General features: G+C 37.5%; 1 protein-coding gene across 1 annotated transcript in view; it reads left to right on the top strand.

The window, feature by feature from the left end:
• LOC123877712 (complexin) overlaps positions 1 to 16,713 on the top strand; it is a 297,397-nt gene that overhangs the window by 42,331 nt on the left and 238,353 nt on the right. Inside the window, exon 2 of the mRNA XM_045924566.1 lies at positions 5,079 to 5,114. The gene's annotated coding sequence lies outside the window, so the exon portion shown is untranslated. The remainder of the gene's footprint in view (positions 1 to 5,078; positions 5,115 to 16,713) is intronic.

The raw sequence follows: 16,713 nt of genomic DNA, 5'->3' as shown, positions 1-16,713 counted from the left end.
AGGCCGATTAACGTTTTGTTTTTTACCCGAAAACGCCAAAGCCAAAAGTAAGAGTTATTATTTTAGCAGTATATGGATGTAGGTTTGTATTTATGTGTGTTCCACCGTAGCGCCTGAACTACTGAGCTGATTTTGATGAATGAGCTGTCAATCCACTTGTTATACACATCACATAGGCTACATTTTATACGAATAAATCGACCTAACGGATGTTACATGCAAGGCGGGGTAGTTTCTGGTTATAGTAGTCAGGTTTTAGCGGTATTTAATTTTATCTTGTTAAATAATGAACAATTTCCGAACAAGTGCGAGAAAAGTTGTTTGGTCTGGCCTTACGCCCAGGCGTCAGTGGCAGCGCCTCGTATAATTGTCAGTAATTACGCAGCACAATTGGTTAACGAACAGAAACCACTCGACATGGCGTCGCTTCACTCACTGTAATTACTATCGTGTGGTATATGAGTACTGTACACTTACGACAATAGCCTGTAACTCGGTTGTAATGGAAACTGTATCATAATAATGTATTATTTAACAACTTTTATGACGCCTATAATTGTGGTCAGAACCATTAAACTTTGAACATCTTCCAACGCATAAGTTTAGCTCGAGTCTAATGCTACCAATGAATGAAGAAAAGAATGAATGAAAAACTAATGAATAAACGTTTGAATAAATAACTTAATCATAGAACTTTTGAAACATAGAAAATTGGAAGTTTGAGAAAACTAAGAGATACATAGATAATGATGAAATGAAGTAACTTTCCGAATATAAACTGCCATACAACTTCCTAGTCCGCTTTCATCTTAGACTGCATCATCACTTACCACCAGGTGAGATTGCAGTCAAGGGCTAACTTGTAGCTGAATAAAAAAAGGTGTAATTAGAACGGTAGCGATTGATTATTTGGCTTATACTTGTAGCCTTAGTGATTTAGTATTTTACAAACTCGCAATGTATAGCGTGCGATGCCCTACGACTTATTTACGCAACGTTCGTTGACCTCTATTGTGAGTCAGATGTTATATTTGCAATATGTTGTGAACTTTTCAAAAAGACAGGTTTCTTAAGTATTTTTTTCGCGTTTCCCTGTGGTATCTTGATGCTTGGCACGCATCAAAACCGGTTCAATCGATGGGCCGTGAAGAGCTAGCAGAGAGACAAACAGACATACCTTCACATTTATAATATTAGTGTAGGAAAGCATAGCTCAGCAGCGATTCATCATAGCCGCGTCACAATCCCGGCGTCTCGGCGTTGATTAAAATTTAATTAATTCTCCAAAACCGCAAGCTTCCTCTGAGAAGCTGTCAAATGAGATGCGATTTTAACGTAGCTCCCTACTTCAGAGATAAACCACATTTATTCGACTTAAAGCTCGAGATTATGAAATTGTTTGTGTTATGGGAAACCGTGGAATGAAAATAATAATTAATTGACTCTACCTCATTAATTAATTCATATCAACCCATCGCCTGCCTACTACTGAGCACGGGTCTCCTCTCATGTTGCGGCTGCATTAAAGTTATCGTCAATGCCCACCAACGCCATAATTATCGCGATAATCAACGCCTTAAAACTGAGTGGTCACACTCGAACGGTTAACGTCTAATGCCAAATGTTTTTAAAATCGTCTAACACCAAACGGCATTGGGAATGCCGTTGTACGTTAACCGTGGCGACATCTACGTTTAACGGGAAACGCCGTTGAACATCGCGTTGTTGGCCGTTAATGTGGTCGGGCTATCACAATGAGAAGGGTTTGGCCATAGTCTACCACCAAGTGCGGATTGGCAGACTTCACACACCTTTGAGAACATTATGGAGAACTCTCAGGCTTGCAGGTTTCCTCACAACGTTTTCCTTCACCGTTAAAGCAAGTGTTTTAAGTAGTTACTTAAAACTAATTAAAATATAGACATAATAATTTCAATCGAGATACAATATTCATAGCACATTTACGACCCACTTTGAACAAGAATCGTCAGAGGTTATCATTAATCAGAGGTAATAAAAAGCTTCTGTGTAATAAATGGAAGAGACACATCAATCACAAAGTTCGCGGTGTGGATGACGGGAGGATTTGCGTCGAGAGAGCTCATAAGGAGTGAGATGGTTTCTCTTTCTCTCTTCTCTCTGTATATTCCGGGTGTAACCAGAACGCTAGCGAAAACGAAAACAGGTGATAGTACTTATGATTACTGATAAGATACCATAAACAAAATACGAAAATTTAAAAAAAAATCCTGTACTTTCTAAAAAGGGCTCGAACCCGGACCCATCCTATAGCAAGCCGATGTCTTAGCCACTAAACTATTACTACTTTTAAGCAGCATAATATGATCCAAGTACCACGCTGAAGTCTAAAATTTATCTATAACTAGATGATGCCCGCAGCTTCGCCCGCGTGCATTGGTCAGATTCCCTGCAGCATCAGGATTGAGGAGTTGGAATCCAAATTTTTTATGGAACAACGTTGCAAAGTTCCTTTAAGGAAAGGCATTCCGAACCAGTGGTAGATGCTTTTGACGATTCAAAAGAACTTGTAAAAGTCTAATTGAATAAAAATATTTTGAATTTGAATTTATCGATTTAAAAAAAAATACGCAAATCGGTTCAGAAATCTCGGAGATATCAGTATACATAGGTAGAAAAACACAACTCCATTTTTCAAAGTCGGTTAAAAAAGTAGCCTATGTTACTCCTCTACTCGTCTGTGAGAGTCCCGTCAAAATAGGTTTGGCCATTCCGAAGATTAGCCCGTTTAAACAGGCAGATACTTCAATTTTATTTATTAGGAGGATAGATATATACGCTACGTTAAAGGATTCTCAGAATTTGTACCCGAGTGAAGCCAGATCAGGTTAGTTACCAGATCATATTATATTGATCGTAAATAATCTGACACGTAGGTCAGAGTATATCGGCTGGTGTGAGGTCGGAAGTGGGCTGCGATCTACATTCTAGCACTTGACCCTGCTGACCGCCGATAGCTCAAAGTGTCAGCTTTCTCGCTAACATGGCTAATATTTGAGCATTATCTCCTACGATGAAAATATCAAGCTCATTTTTGGGGTTCCGTACCTCAAAAATAAAAACGGAACCCTTTTCGTGTCAAGAAAACCTATAGGGCACTTCCCGTTGACCTAGAACCATTTGGCAGGTAGGTAGGTAGGTCTTATAGCGCAAGTAAAGGAAAAAACCAAAAACCGTGAATTTGTGGTTTCATCACACAAAAAAATTAAAGTGTGTTTCAATTTTCAAAGTAAATAACTATACCAAGTAGGGGCTATATATGAAAGGGCTTTACCTGTACATTCATAAATAGATGTTTATTCATTTTTACGCATAATAGTTAATGATTTATCGTGCTAAATGTCGATAAAATATGTCTGTAGTACGGAACCCTCAGTGCTCGAGTCTGGCTCGCACTTGGCCGGTTTTTCACTATATGGGATTATATTATATTATAGTCCGGTTAAAATAGACATTCAAGTTTAGATCAGCCTGGCTATCCAGAGTGGGAATGCGGCCAGTATTCTTGGCACTTAGTAAGTTTCTTGGTAATTAGATAAGGAAAGAAAAAATTCTAATAGTTTAGAATTATTCGCATAGAGCTGAAAATTGGTATGCATCTTTGGAACACGAATATAAATGAATTGTGAACCCACATTCCCACATTTGAAAAAAAATATAATTAGGATATTCAAGGTCGAAGTTCAAAAAATGGGATTTTGGCATATTCCAGCTAAACGGTAAGTTTTATCATAAAATAGGTTAGACAAAAATTGTCTTATATAAGTACTTTTTTTCTAAGAATCACCAAAACCCTAAATCGGCTGCAGTGTCGTGAGTAGAATGCTTTAGGGCTACCTGCGTCAAATGTTACATTTACTAACATTTGACGCCTGCCAGTGAAATCGAAGCCTAGACGTTACTTTAGAAGGTCTCTAAATCTATTTTTAACCCCCGACCCAAAAAGAGGGGTGTTATAAGTTTGACGTGTGTATCTGTGTATCTGTCTGTGGCATCGTGGTTCCTAATCTAATGAACCGATTTTAATTTAGTTTTTTTGGTTTGAAATAGCTATAATCTAAGAAAATCGGTTCAGCCGTCTGAAAGTTATCAGCTCTTTTCTAGTTACTGTAACCTTCACGTGTCGGGGGTGTTATAAATTTTTAATTTACAGTTGTTGCTAGATAGCCTTGATTACAATCATGCCTAATGGAAAGCAATGACGAGGCCTAGGAGTACTCTTGCCAGAAGAAGCTTATTATTCTGACCTTGAAGGTACTCAAGCTACACGTGGCAAGAAACACGGACGCCGGAAAGGCGTTATGAAAGAAACGTAGAACAAAAGAGTACCATGCGAGTAGGTTTTGCAAATTAAATAAAATTGTCCTTGGAAGTCTTTGAAATAATAATAACATTTGTAATCGTAATAAGTATAAGTTTAGGTTATTATATTTATTTTTAAATCATCATCATCTCAACCCGTCGCCAGCCCACTACTAAGCACGAGTCTCCTCTCAGAATGAGACCTATTTTTAAGAGAAGTACCCAACCCTAGCATGCTCCCCAACGCGTTCCATATGAATGTATTTTGATTCCCATCCTATCTCCCATCGGCGGTGTTCCTAGTTTCCTACTAGATTACAACATGGGGGTTATTCAAGGGGTGGACCGATAAATTCCTACGCAAAAATGCATCGGTGACACCTCTGATGCTGCAATAATGTTCATGGGCGGCGGTAATCACTTAACACAAAGTGACCCGCCTGCTCGTTTGCTCAAAATAGCTTTTTTTAGTAAATAAAAAAATTAAAACAAAATTAAATTTTGTAGAAACGTTTTAAGAAAACTATCTGTGTCTAGGGTTTTCCAGATTTCTTTAAAAATGTTTGTTTAAGTTACTTTTGTTAACCCCTGACCCAAAAAGAGGGGTGTTATAGTCACACATTTTATGGAAATTTGACAAACAATAGACACAGAGGACCGCGTTAGGTTAGTTTTCATAAAAACTTGCTAAAATTATTTCTTGTATAAAATTTAATTTTGCGTTGTTTTTGTTACAGACACCACTGCCGGAATTACTACATATTTATTTTAAGGTAACTTTCCATCATTTTCTGTATTAATAACTAATTATTTTAATTTAAACTTTTTTGTCTTAAGGTACTGTAAATTGTTCTACAGAATTTTGTACGGTCGGCCTCAGAATTCGAGTAGCACTTCCGCGAAACTATCGCATCAAAAACCTGTCGCACTTACGACCTTTTTCTATAAACACGCCACACACACCTAACGTATGTGCATAACCGTGCCATGCGAATATCATTAAGGTGCTAAACGACTTACGGCCTTTGGCTATACACCTATACCAGACGTGTTATCAATTATCATGTCAATATGACAAGGGTTCAATTCAGTCGGGATGTGCTGTGTATGTAGCAGATAGAACCCTTTCACAGCGACACGTGACGTAACATTACATATTATTGTGTATCTTCCATTTGTGTGTATATATAGGCCATGAGCTGGTTAAACTTTCTCGAACTGTTTCAAGTACCAGTTTGTTTTTCTTTTTTAATTCTGATGGATCAAGTTGGGCGTTGATCGCTACAACTAACAGAAGTTAGTTAGTCAGTTATCTTTATTCTGAAGGATCTCATACCGATTAATTATAATTATTGACTTTAAAACATACATACTGCTAAAATCATAACCCTTCCTTTTGGCTTTGCCACAGTCGGGTAAAAAGAATGCTTATTATTCTAGTGTATTAGGCAGTGGGATAGATTGTTAATGAACCAAATGGTCCAGTTGCTCTTTGACTATAACGCAAATACATGAATAGGCTTTCAACTCAGTGCGAACATTGTAGTATTGAACACTTATGTGTATACTTAACTCGATAGTTCACTTTATAACATAACCAGTAACGCCAATATACAGCCGTTTAGTGCCAACTTAAACGTAATTCAAACATGAGAAGTTTATCTATTTACCCGAAATACTACCAAATACTAATTATTATACAATACAAATACAGGAGATCATTCATTTTAGGCTTATTCTGAAAGTGCCGGAGGGAAGTCGGGATTTTAGAATCCTATATCCACGCAGACGAAGTCGCGGAATAAGCTAGTCAGTGATAAAGTTAGCTTCATTTTACTAATACAGTTTTGGTGGTTAGAGTACGTAATAATTTCACCGAAAGACAAGTGTAAATTAAAAATTTATAACACCCCCGACAAGTGAAGATTACAGAAACTAGAAAAGAGCTGATAATTTTCAAACGGCTGAACCGATTTTCTTGGATTATAGCTAAGTACACTCGATCAAGCCACCTTTTAAACAAGAAAAAACTAAATTAAAATCGGTTCATTAGTTTAGGAGCTACGATGCCACAGATAGATACACAGATACACACGTCAAACTTACAACACCGCTCTTTTTGGGTTGGGGGTTAAAAATGATTCAAACCAATAACGCCCACATTTATTTATAACCGCGAAGGAATAATTGATACCCGGAAAAGAGCTCGCTTTTCATTACGGGGGTGTTCTGCGGAGGAGTCTTTGTCCAGATCGGTTTCTTGTCGAGACTAACAAGATAAGATCGTCTTACCTTAATCATTTACAAAGGGATATCATAAGTACGCTAATTATTTAATTTAACATTAATTAGGTCTGGCTGAAATGAGCATGAATCCTACTAATATTATAAATGTGAAAGTGTGGATGTTTGTTACTCAATCACGCAAAAACGGCTGGGCTAAAATTTGGAATGGAGTTAGATTATACCCTGGATTAGCACATAGGCTACTTTTTATCCCGGAAAATCAAAGAGTTCCCGCGGGATTTATAAAAAACCTACATCCAAGCGAACGAAGTCGCGGGCATCAGCTAGTAGATAATATAAAAAGTAAAAAACAGTCAAGCACGAGTCAGACTCGCACACGAAGGACTCGTGAATGTAGGTTTTTAAAGATCCCCGTAGGAACTGTTTGATTTTCCGAGACAAAAAGTTGCTTATGCCAATTATAGGGACGCAAGCTACCTCAGTACCATACATATAAATCGGTTAAGCGGATGGGTCTTTAGGAATCCTGTGGGAGCTCTTTGATTTTCCGGCATAAATATAGCCTATGTCCGTCCCCGGGATGTAAGCTAACTCTGTACCAAATTTTGTCAAAATCAGTTAAACTGCGAAAAGCTAGCGACAGACAGACACACTTTCGCATTTATATTATTAGTATGGATTTATAATATTAGTATAAGCTTATGCTTCATTGAATACGACAAAAACTTAGTTAAGTCGAGGTCTCTGTTGCAAACAGAATCCTTTCATAGCGACCCGTGAGGTTTCATCCGTAAAGGCGATCGTGTCCTCAGAGCTGAAAGAGAAATGCTCAGTTGGTAAGAGTATAATCTACTTAGCGGCTTTGGAAGGCGATAACTTAAGTGAAAGCTTTTAAGATTCGCGGCGAGGATACCGCGGGAATCATTGTAATTTTCTCTTATTACTTCTTGAAAACATAAATATCCATACTTAATATGTATTATAAATGCGAAAATGTGTCTAGCTGTCTATCTGTCTCAGACGATAGCTTGTGATGGCCCATTTGCCGATTTTGACGTTTGGTACAGAGATAGCTCGCACTCTTGGGATGGACATATTATAATATACGAGTATATAGGCTACTTTTTGTCCCCGCAAATCAAAGAGTTACCACGGGATTTTCAAAAACCTTTCTCTACGTGAAATGCCATAATTGCAATTTTCCATAATGCCCGCGATTTCGTCCACGTTGATTTAGATTTTAAAATCTCGTGGGAACTAATTTAACTCAACCTGGAAAATGTTCGTCCTCGGAGTGCAAGCCAAACTTAGTCTAAATTAATTGGATGGGCCTTGAAAACTAGCAGACAGACAGACACATATAGCCATCTATTATATTAGTATGAATAATGAACTTATCACTAGCAATCTCATATAAAACATCGTTAGTAAGCCTGCAGGTCTAACAGTTGTACATAACATTCACAAAAGTTGCCTAAACCTCCATTGCATCAAACAATTATAATTATTTATTTATGCAGTATTCAGCGTTGCGCAATCAAACATAATACGAAACGCATCTTACATCACTGCGCTTGTAAGGCGCTGGAACTTCGCCGCCCGTACACAGCGATCGATGTATTGGCTCGATGCCAAACAGCCTCGCTGGCAGCGAGCCAAGTCTGAGCCTGGTAGAGGCATTCAACTCTGATGCTTTTTCAATACTGGAACAAATCTTTTGTGTGTATTGCTATCATAGATTTTGTTATAAATTAAACCTAAATTGCACTTGTTCATGCAACCTGTGACCATGGAATTCGGACGGTAACCAAGATTATGATCAGACTAGTGGCAGAGTGAACTAGAGTAAGATCTCGGTTTTATCCATCCATACTAATCCATACTAATATTATGAAAGTATGTCTGCCTGTCTGTCTGCCTGTCTGTGTGTCTGCTACCTTTTCACGGCCCAACAGTTTAACCGATTCTGACGAAATTTGGTACAGCGTTAGTTTATATCCCGGGGACGGACATAGGCTACTTTTTATCCCGGAAAATCAAAGAGTTCCCACGGGATTCCTAAAACCCATCCGCTTAACCGATTTGTATGAAATTTGGTACCGAGGTAGCTTGCATCCCTGTAATTGACTGTTTGATTTACCACGGAAAATCAAACAGTTCCCACGGGATCTTTAAAAACCTAAATCCACGTGGATGAAGTCGCGGGAATCCTCTAGTCCTGAATTAATTATGCTATGACGTGACATCAAAAAGAGAGAGAGAGACAACGAGTGCCAGACCTTCGTTATTTTATAAAAGCTGAAAGTTTCTCTCCCTAAATTGCCCCCAACACAGGGAGAAACGATCAGCGACTATGACGTTTAGATCCTGGTGGCTTTGGGAGATGTAAAATGTCGACAAATTGCATAATTATTTAGATAGTTCTACGCCACCTCTACGCTAACGCTACGCCGTAGAGGTCAACAGATCGTCTCTAGTCTATTTTTCTATTTTGATGAGAGTTTCTATGACAAAGAGAAAAACTACATAATAATAATGTCTCTCTTTGAAGCATATCTTTTGTGCGCAGTTTTATTACGGTGACATCATGGCGTCTGTTTCCATTAGAACGAAATATACATTAGAATGATATAAAAGAGTTTGGATTTTTGCAGAACAGTGAAATGTGCGTTGCATTTAAAACATGTCGCTTAATTCACTGGCTGGTATTATTCAACGTTATTTTCATTTCAGGGTTCCGTACCTCAAAAGGAAAAACGGAACCCTTATAGGATCACTTTGTTGTCTGTCTGTCTGCCCGTCTGTGAAAAATTAAAATCTGTTTCAATTTTCAAAGTAAGATAATTATACCAAGTGGGGTATGATTATAAAAGGGCTTTACGTATACATTGTAAAACAGATTTTTATTTATTTTTATGTATAATAGTTTTTGATTTATCGTGCAAAATGTTGGAAAAAATATCCGAGTACGGAACCCTCAGTGCACGAGTCTGACTCACACTTGGCCGATTTTTCATATTATATTACTAGCGTATGCCCGCGACTTCTCTCACATCATAATGGCTATCTGCTTGTAAAATCAGCCCGATCCGTCCAGTAGTTTGAGCTGCACGTTCATAGATCAGTCAGTCAGCTTTGCCTTTCGTACATTTAGAGCATGGATTACGAATTCAGTGGCATAGAGAATCGAGGCTCCAATTTGATTTCAACAAACGTAATACAATAGCACTTCATCCAATTTAGAAAAAGCGTGTATATAGAAGTTGTTTTATGCGAAAAGTTTCCTTTTTGCCGGTTTACGAGGGTTTTATGGTGTTTTTATTATTTAGGCGCGCGTGACGGACGGGATTTGGGTGGCCGGCGCCGGCCCGCTGCAAACGGATTCATAAAATATTACTGGATTTGTTGACGCACGACGTTTTTTACTAAACCTATGTATTACTGAAGATACCGGACTTTGGGATTGAAGACAAGTATTAAATTTTAGATTTACTAGCTTTTTTTAGCCTAATATATCTATATTTTCATACAATTAGAACCCTAGCAAGAACTTAGCGCTATAGTACCCAAACATAATCCAATACCAATAATCATTCGCCTTATACTTGTAGTTTCAGAGATTAATATTTTTCGAACCCGCAATGTATAGAGTGCAACTCGGGGATCAATGTCCCGGCTATGACGTGGCATTGACTCATTATATTGATATTACGCAACGTTCGTTGCCTTCTAGCGTCAGTCAGATGTTTTGTTTGCAATACATCGTGAACTTTTAAAAATACAGCATTTTAAATATATTTCACGTTTTTTTCTTGTGGTATCTTATCCGTTATCATCAGTAGATACTATCGCCTTAAACTTTTGCCAGCAAACATTTCCAAGAAATATTTTGCAAATGAGCCATCAGTTATAAACTGTTAACTATCACTTTAAAGTATATACAATATACATACATACATTTCTTTTATTTTCTATTTGCCAATATAATTTGACTTTGCGCATTTCTGACATCATTAATTTCCCATCGGCGTTTCCCTAATTTCCCTTTCTAAGTGAAATATTAATTTATCTTCAAGATACGCTGCGTTTAACGTTTTAATGTAGAGCACTTTGGAATTGTTCCAGTTTTGTACCTACTGTACAATCACAACATACTTCCAGGTATACAAGGCGTGATAGCCTAGTGGTTAAACGTCCACCACCTATTTGGAAGATGGGGGTTCAAACCCGGGCACACACGTTAGTAAATGTCACTTATATTACTTTAACGGTGAAATAAACATTGTAAAACCTGCATGACTGTCAGTTCTTCATAATATTCTTAAATGTGTAGAGTCTGCCAATCCGCACTTGGCCAGCGTGTTGAACTAAGCCTTTAAATTTTTTGGGACAAAAAGTATCCCAAGTCCTTCCCCGAAACGCAAGCTATCTTTGTACCAAATGTCAAAATCGGTTAAGCGGATAGCCCGTGAAAACCTTGCAGATAGACAGACATATTTTCATATTAATAATATACTAGCTGATGCCCGCGACTTCGTCCGCGTGGATTTACGTTTTTCAAAATCCCGCGGGAACTCTTTAATTTTCCGCCTATGTGTTGTGTATGTAGCATCCAGGGTATAATCTATCTCCATTCCAAATTTTAGCCAATTTATTCCAGTAATTTTTTCGTGATTGAGTAACAAATATTCAAACATCCACACTTTCACGTTTATAATATTATTGGGATTAAAATTAAGATATTAGGATAATATAGATAGAGAAAGGTAGGTAGACACACAGTGCTCAACAATACAGCAAAGACTTCCCTAGCGCATTTGAAGCCATTTACGGAGACGCATAATTATTTCCTCCGCAACCTCTATGCCTATCCCAATAAAACTGCACTTCTAAACAACACTACAATAAAACTGGGAATTTATTAACCCTGTCTGATTCATGGTATAAAGTTCTAAAGTCGTCTGTTTTCCAAAACACCGAAACGAAGTCAAGTTTTCGGCAAACTATTACTACCGAGTTGGTGGTTCGCTCTGCCTCCTTCGCTCACGGTTTTATTCCCATTTCCCAAGTTTATAAATTGCGGTTAGTTAATGAGTCTAGAATGTGAATGAAAATAATATCTACTTACTTTGAATTGCCCAGTAGTTTAGGCGCTACTGTGGAACACACAGAATCTGGATACAAACATACACACATATAGACTGCTAAAATCATAACCCTTCCTTTTGGCTTTGCCGCAGTAGGGTAATAAAACAAATTGTATCAAAGTAGATATAATTTTATAATATACAAGGAAAAGGTGACTGGCTGATCTGTCAACGCACAGCTTGATGGTCGGATCGGGCTGATTTGGCATATCCGCTAATAAAGGATTTTTGGAAATTCAACCCCCAAAATAGGTAGGCTTAGGGGCTTAAGACGGAGAGACCCCCGTCACTCGCTCCATACAAACGTAGTTCGTCTCTCATTGGAATACTAACCAATCATACTCAATGGAATTTTGTAGAAACGTTCCGGGAACTAATATATATGCCTGTGGTTTTCCAGATTTCCGGTAAAATATTCGGTTTCAAAGTTACCCGGTCTTAAAAATTCACATACAAATCTTTGAGCCCCTGTAATTTTAAAACGCAGATGAAGTTTTGACAATTGATAAAAAGTTGCTGATTTGACTAGTAGCATTCCAGTAGGCAGCATCCCTATTGCAAGTGCTCACACAATATGCAAATGCGTCCGGTCAGCTGCCACCTGTCAGCGAAATTCAATATTAATTGGTAGTTAATTGATCGCCACACGCAGCTGCCATGTTTTCTACTGCATTAAATGTACGGATAAATATGGAAATTACGTAATTTTATTTCATAAACATAGACAGACCTACAAAACCTGAATGAACTTGACTAGTTAACACGGATATCCTTTCTGAATGAGAAGAGCTTAAGCCGTAGTCCATCTCGTTTACCGAGTGCGGATTGGTAGGCTTCACTCACTTTGAGAAGTTATGGAGAACACTCAAGCATAGAAAAATCAAAGAGTTCCCACGGGATTATTAAAAACCTATATCCACGCGGAAGAACTCGTGGGCACTAGCTAGGTTCTCAATGAAACAAAGTATTCAAGACAAAATTAAGCAATCGCTTGTTCGTGAAAGATCTTACCGATATATAATTGCTGACAAGCAAAAAAATCCCGTGGGAAGTCTTTGAGTTCTTGGGATAAAAACTAACCTTTGTCACTCTGTATTTATTTATATCTTTAACCATGTCCACGCAAAAATCACGCCGATCCGTTGCTCCGTCCGGCATGATTGATGGGCAAACCAACAAATTAAAACCAATAAACCAACAAACAAACACTCTTTCGCATATTTGTAATATGGGTAGTGATTCTGAATTATTGTTTTCACTTTCTCAATGAAACAAAGTAGGTATTCAGGACAGAATTGAACAATCGTCAAAGATCGAAGTCCGGCAGAGATGCGAAACTTGGAATCATTTACCGATAGATAATTGCTAAGAAGCAAAGTTGAGCGGCGCTGAGCTTCAACTTGGCACGAGGAATAAGTAAGGAAGCAAACCATCTTAAGTTTTCTTTCTAAGTTATTTTATAACCGGAGCAAAAAGATTTCAAACGGTTCTGTTTCTGTGAATTGCTGTTTCCTTTTGTATCTGCACGACTGCCCAAAATTTAATTAAAAGTTCAATTAAAAGTTTTCAAGATGGATTCTTCTTCCACCTGAATTACGGTTTTTGAAATATTCGTGGGAAATCTTTGATTTCTCGGGACGAAAAGTAGTATTCTGTATGCATCTTTACCTATATCCATGAAAAAAATCACGTCGCCGTGCTCCGCTGTGGTGTGATTGACGTATAAACCATCAAATTTTTTTTCATTTATTAGTGGTTTTTTTCTTATACTGTGTGCCAATGAGCAACTCAATTGTATATATCGAACTAGCCTAATTTGTGACTAACTAGATGATACCAAAATCGATTAAACGGTTGAGCCGTGAAAAGCTAGCAGACAGACAAACAGGCAGACAGACACAATTCCGCATTTATAATATTAAAAATATAGATAAGCAGTTTAACTTTAACCTTAGCTTATAAAATTATCTTATACCTATATTAAGCATTAATTTTGTCCATTGATGCATCTTAGTCTTTCTTGATTAGAGATACACTTGATCACATGTTCTTTCATCACTTACTTTACTTATCACTATGTACTAACTAAAAGGTTAAAGGCGCGCACCGCGTAGCGCGTCACTGCCGCGCGTCGCGGCTGGAGAGAATATCGTGCGGGGCGCTGCCGCGACGCGCAGTTCAGCTGCAGTTCAGTTAGTGCGTGGGCACCTTTATAGTCCTTTTCAGTCTTCTTATCACACTAATATTATAAAGGCGAAAGTTTGTATGTGTGTGTGTGTGTGTGTGTGTGTGTGTGTGTGTGTATGTTTGTTACTCCTTCACGCAAAAACTACTGGACGGATTTGGCTGAAATTGAGAATGGGGATAAATAATATCCTGGATTAGCACATAGGCTACTTTTTATCCCGGAAAATCAATGAGTTCCCGCGGGATTTCGAAAAACCTAAATCCACGCGGGCGAAGTCGCGGGCATCGGCTAGTATTATATCTACCTTACGTCGCGACAAGTAGCTAGCTGATATAGTCGTGGGCTTCAGCAAAATAGGTAGTGATTTGGTGTCTTATATCTTCTTTTACAGGAATTATTCTAACAAAACTGTTAAATGTCTCAACAAACTTAAAATTAAAGCAAAGTAAGAACTTTGCTATGGTTTCTTTCACACGCTCTCTGCAGTCGAAGCTTTGAAACTAAACTTTCTACGAAGAAATAAAGCAAGATGCATTATGTCTTCACTGAAACTTATAAAAGTCTTTTCGCAAAAATGTATTTAAAAGCTTTTAATCAAGAAAACACTTATAAATTAACAAGCACTTGAAACGGGTAGGCAAATTAAAGTTCAGAGTGTTTAGACTGGCGCTTCTGTCTTCATTAAATATTCTTTGATCATACAACCCTTGTTGATTTACTTTACGATGGCGTTTGAAGATTTATGGGGAAATGCTGAATTAATTTTGCATATTTTAAAAATTTAGGTATTGATGAACTGGCGTTTTAAAAATATATATAAAGAGTCATCTGAATAAAAGTATAATATTATTTTAGATTTTATAAGCTGATTTCTTCTGATTTTAGCATCTTAATTAAGTAAAATCATCTATTCCAAACTAATAATTTTTTAAAGTTTTTATGGCTCCATACCTCAAAAGGAAAAACAGAGCACCCTTGTAGGATCACTTATCTGTTTGTCTGTCCGTTGGTCCGTTTGTCCGTCTGTCCATCTGTCTGTCTGTCTGTCTGTCATGTTTGCCAAGAAAACTTATAGTTTACTTCCCGTTGACCTATGATTATGAAATTTGGCAGGTAGGTAGGTGTTTATAGCACAAGTAAAGAAAAAAATCCGAAAACCGTGAATTTACGGTTACGTGACAAAAAAAATGTATTCAAGGACCATAATAGTTTTTGATTTATCGTGCAAAATGTCGAACAATACCCGAGAACGGAACCCTCGGTGCGCGAGGCTGAGTCGCACTTGTCCAGTTTTTTTAAAGAATATTTCCCATCGAACTAAGTTATATTTGTGCTAGTAGTCGATACGACAATAGTGCAACGGGAAGGGTTTGAACCGCCGTCTTTTCGAAATTCAGTCCGCTCCTTAACCGTTGAGCTATTGAGGCGTTGCATGTGATTGAATTATTGTAGCTTTTGCTACAAGGGTTACGATGTAGCAATCAATGTTACACGTACTAGGACGTAGCGTTGTTCTGTTGTAACTGAGATTGCTACAGAGAATTCTCAACTTTGATTATTATTTTATAGTATTAATAGCTGATGCCCGCGACTTCGTTCCCGCGGATATATAGGTTTTTAAAATCCCGTGGAAACTCTTTGATTTTTCGGGATAAAAAGTAGCCGATGTGTAAATTCAGGGTATAATCTATTTCGATTCTAAGTTTCAACCAAATCTCATTAGTACAGTTTATCTAATAGGCCACAAATATAAATAACTTAACACTAACTTGGCACCAACAATCCCTACGTTGGCACGATGTGCGAGTAAGTAAGCCAAATGGCGCTTCAGGTTTACTGACCCTAATTTATTAATATAATACAGCAGATTGCCAAAATATTACAATTTTAAACTATTTGTTATGATCTTTGCAACTTGGATGACTAATATCATGATATTTATTGATCAGCTAAACTTTGTCATAGAGATAATGTCCCGAGAAATCCTTTCCAAACATGGGATAAGTATGGGGAGCAATAATATAATGTTCCCTGTCACACACGACATAACAATTTATCACCCCTTTGTCTCCTGCAGGCGAGATAAAGCGCGAGGGTTTGCAGACCTTCAGACCTCCAATTATTTCAACATGTCACTTAATATGACACTTCACTTTATTATGGCACTTGGCTTTATCACCCGACTGCGGCGAAGACCAAAAGCAGCGTTATGTGTTTGACTTGTATGTGTGTATGCTTGTATGTCCGTTCCTATAACCGCTCGTAACTACTCAACTAGCTCAACTGATTTTGGATCAACACTGGATACATAGAATTCTTAAAAAATTTAAATGGCGAATTTTATACGCTTTAATATGCGGGCTGAAAAAAATGATGCAATTGGCAAGACGCTGTCGGGATTTTTTTTTAAACTTTTTAAATTACTTGATGTATTTCACTGTGTTGTCTACGTTCGAAGTTGTGTGTAAATTTAGATTTTGACAAAATTCCCTAAATCCCTTTCAACATGAAAAAACCCGTATACCGTATACTTATTCAGTCATTTTGCATCAAAATAATGCGAAATGGCTAAAAGCGGAAATCTTCAAAATCCATAACGTATTTTATTTGAATTTGATATATTTTTTTTGCAGAAACTGGTTTATCTCTGAAAACGTCATCATAAAAAAAAATAAGATTACACATACTTTATTTGTCATGATAAAGGATTTACAAACACACTGTATATTTCTAAAACTATAATCAATATTATTGATTATTTTCTTTTAATAGATCTTCCTCAAGTGGATG

The sequence above is a fragment of the Maniola jurtina genome, chromosome 24 (assembly GCF_905333055.1).
Source record: "Maniola jurtina chromosome 24, ilManJurt1.1, whole genome shotgun sequence".
Classification (NCBI taxonomy): Eukaryota; Metazoa; Arthropoda; class Insecta; order Lepidoptera; family Nymphalidae; genus Maniola; species Maniola jurtina.
The sequence above is the reverse complement of the archived record's forward strand: the minus strand, read 5'-3'. Positions and strand labels throughout refer to the sequence as shown.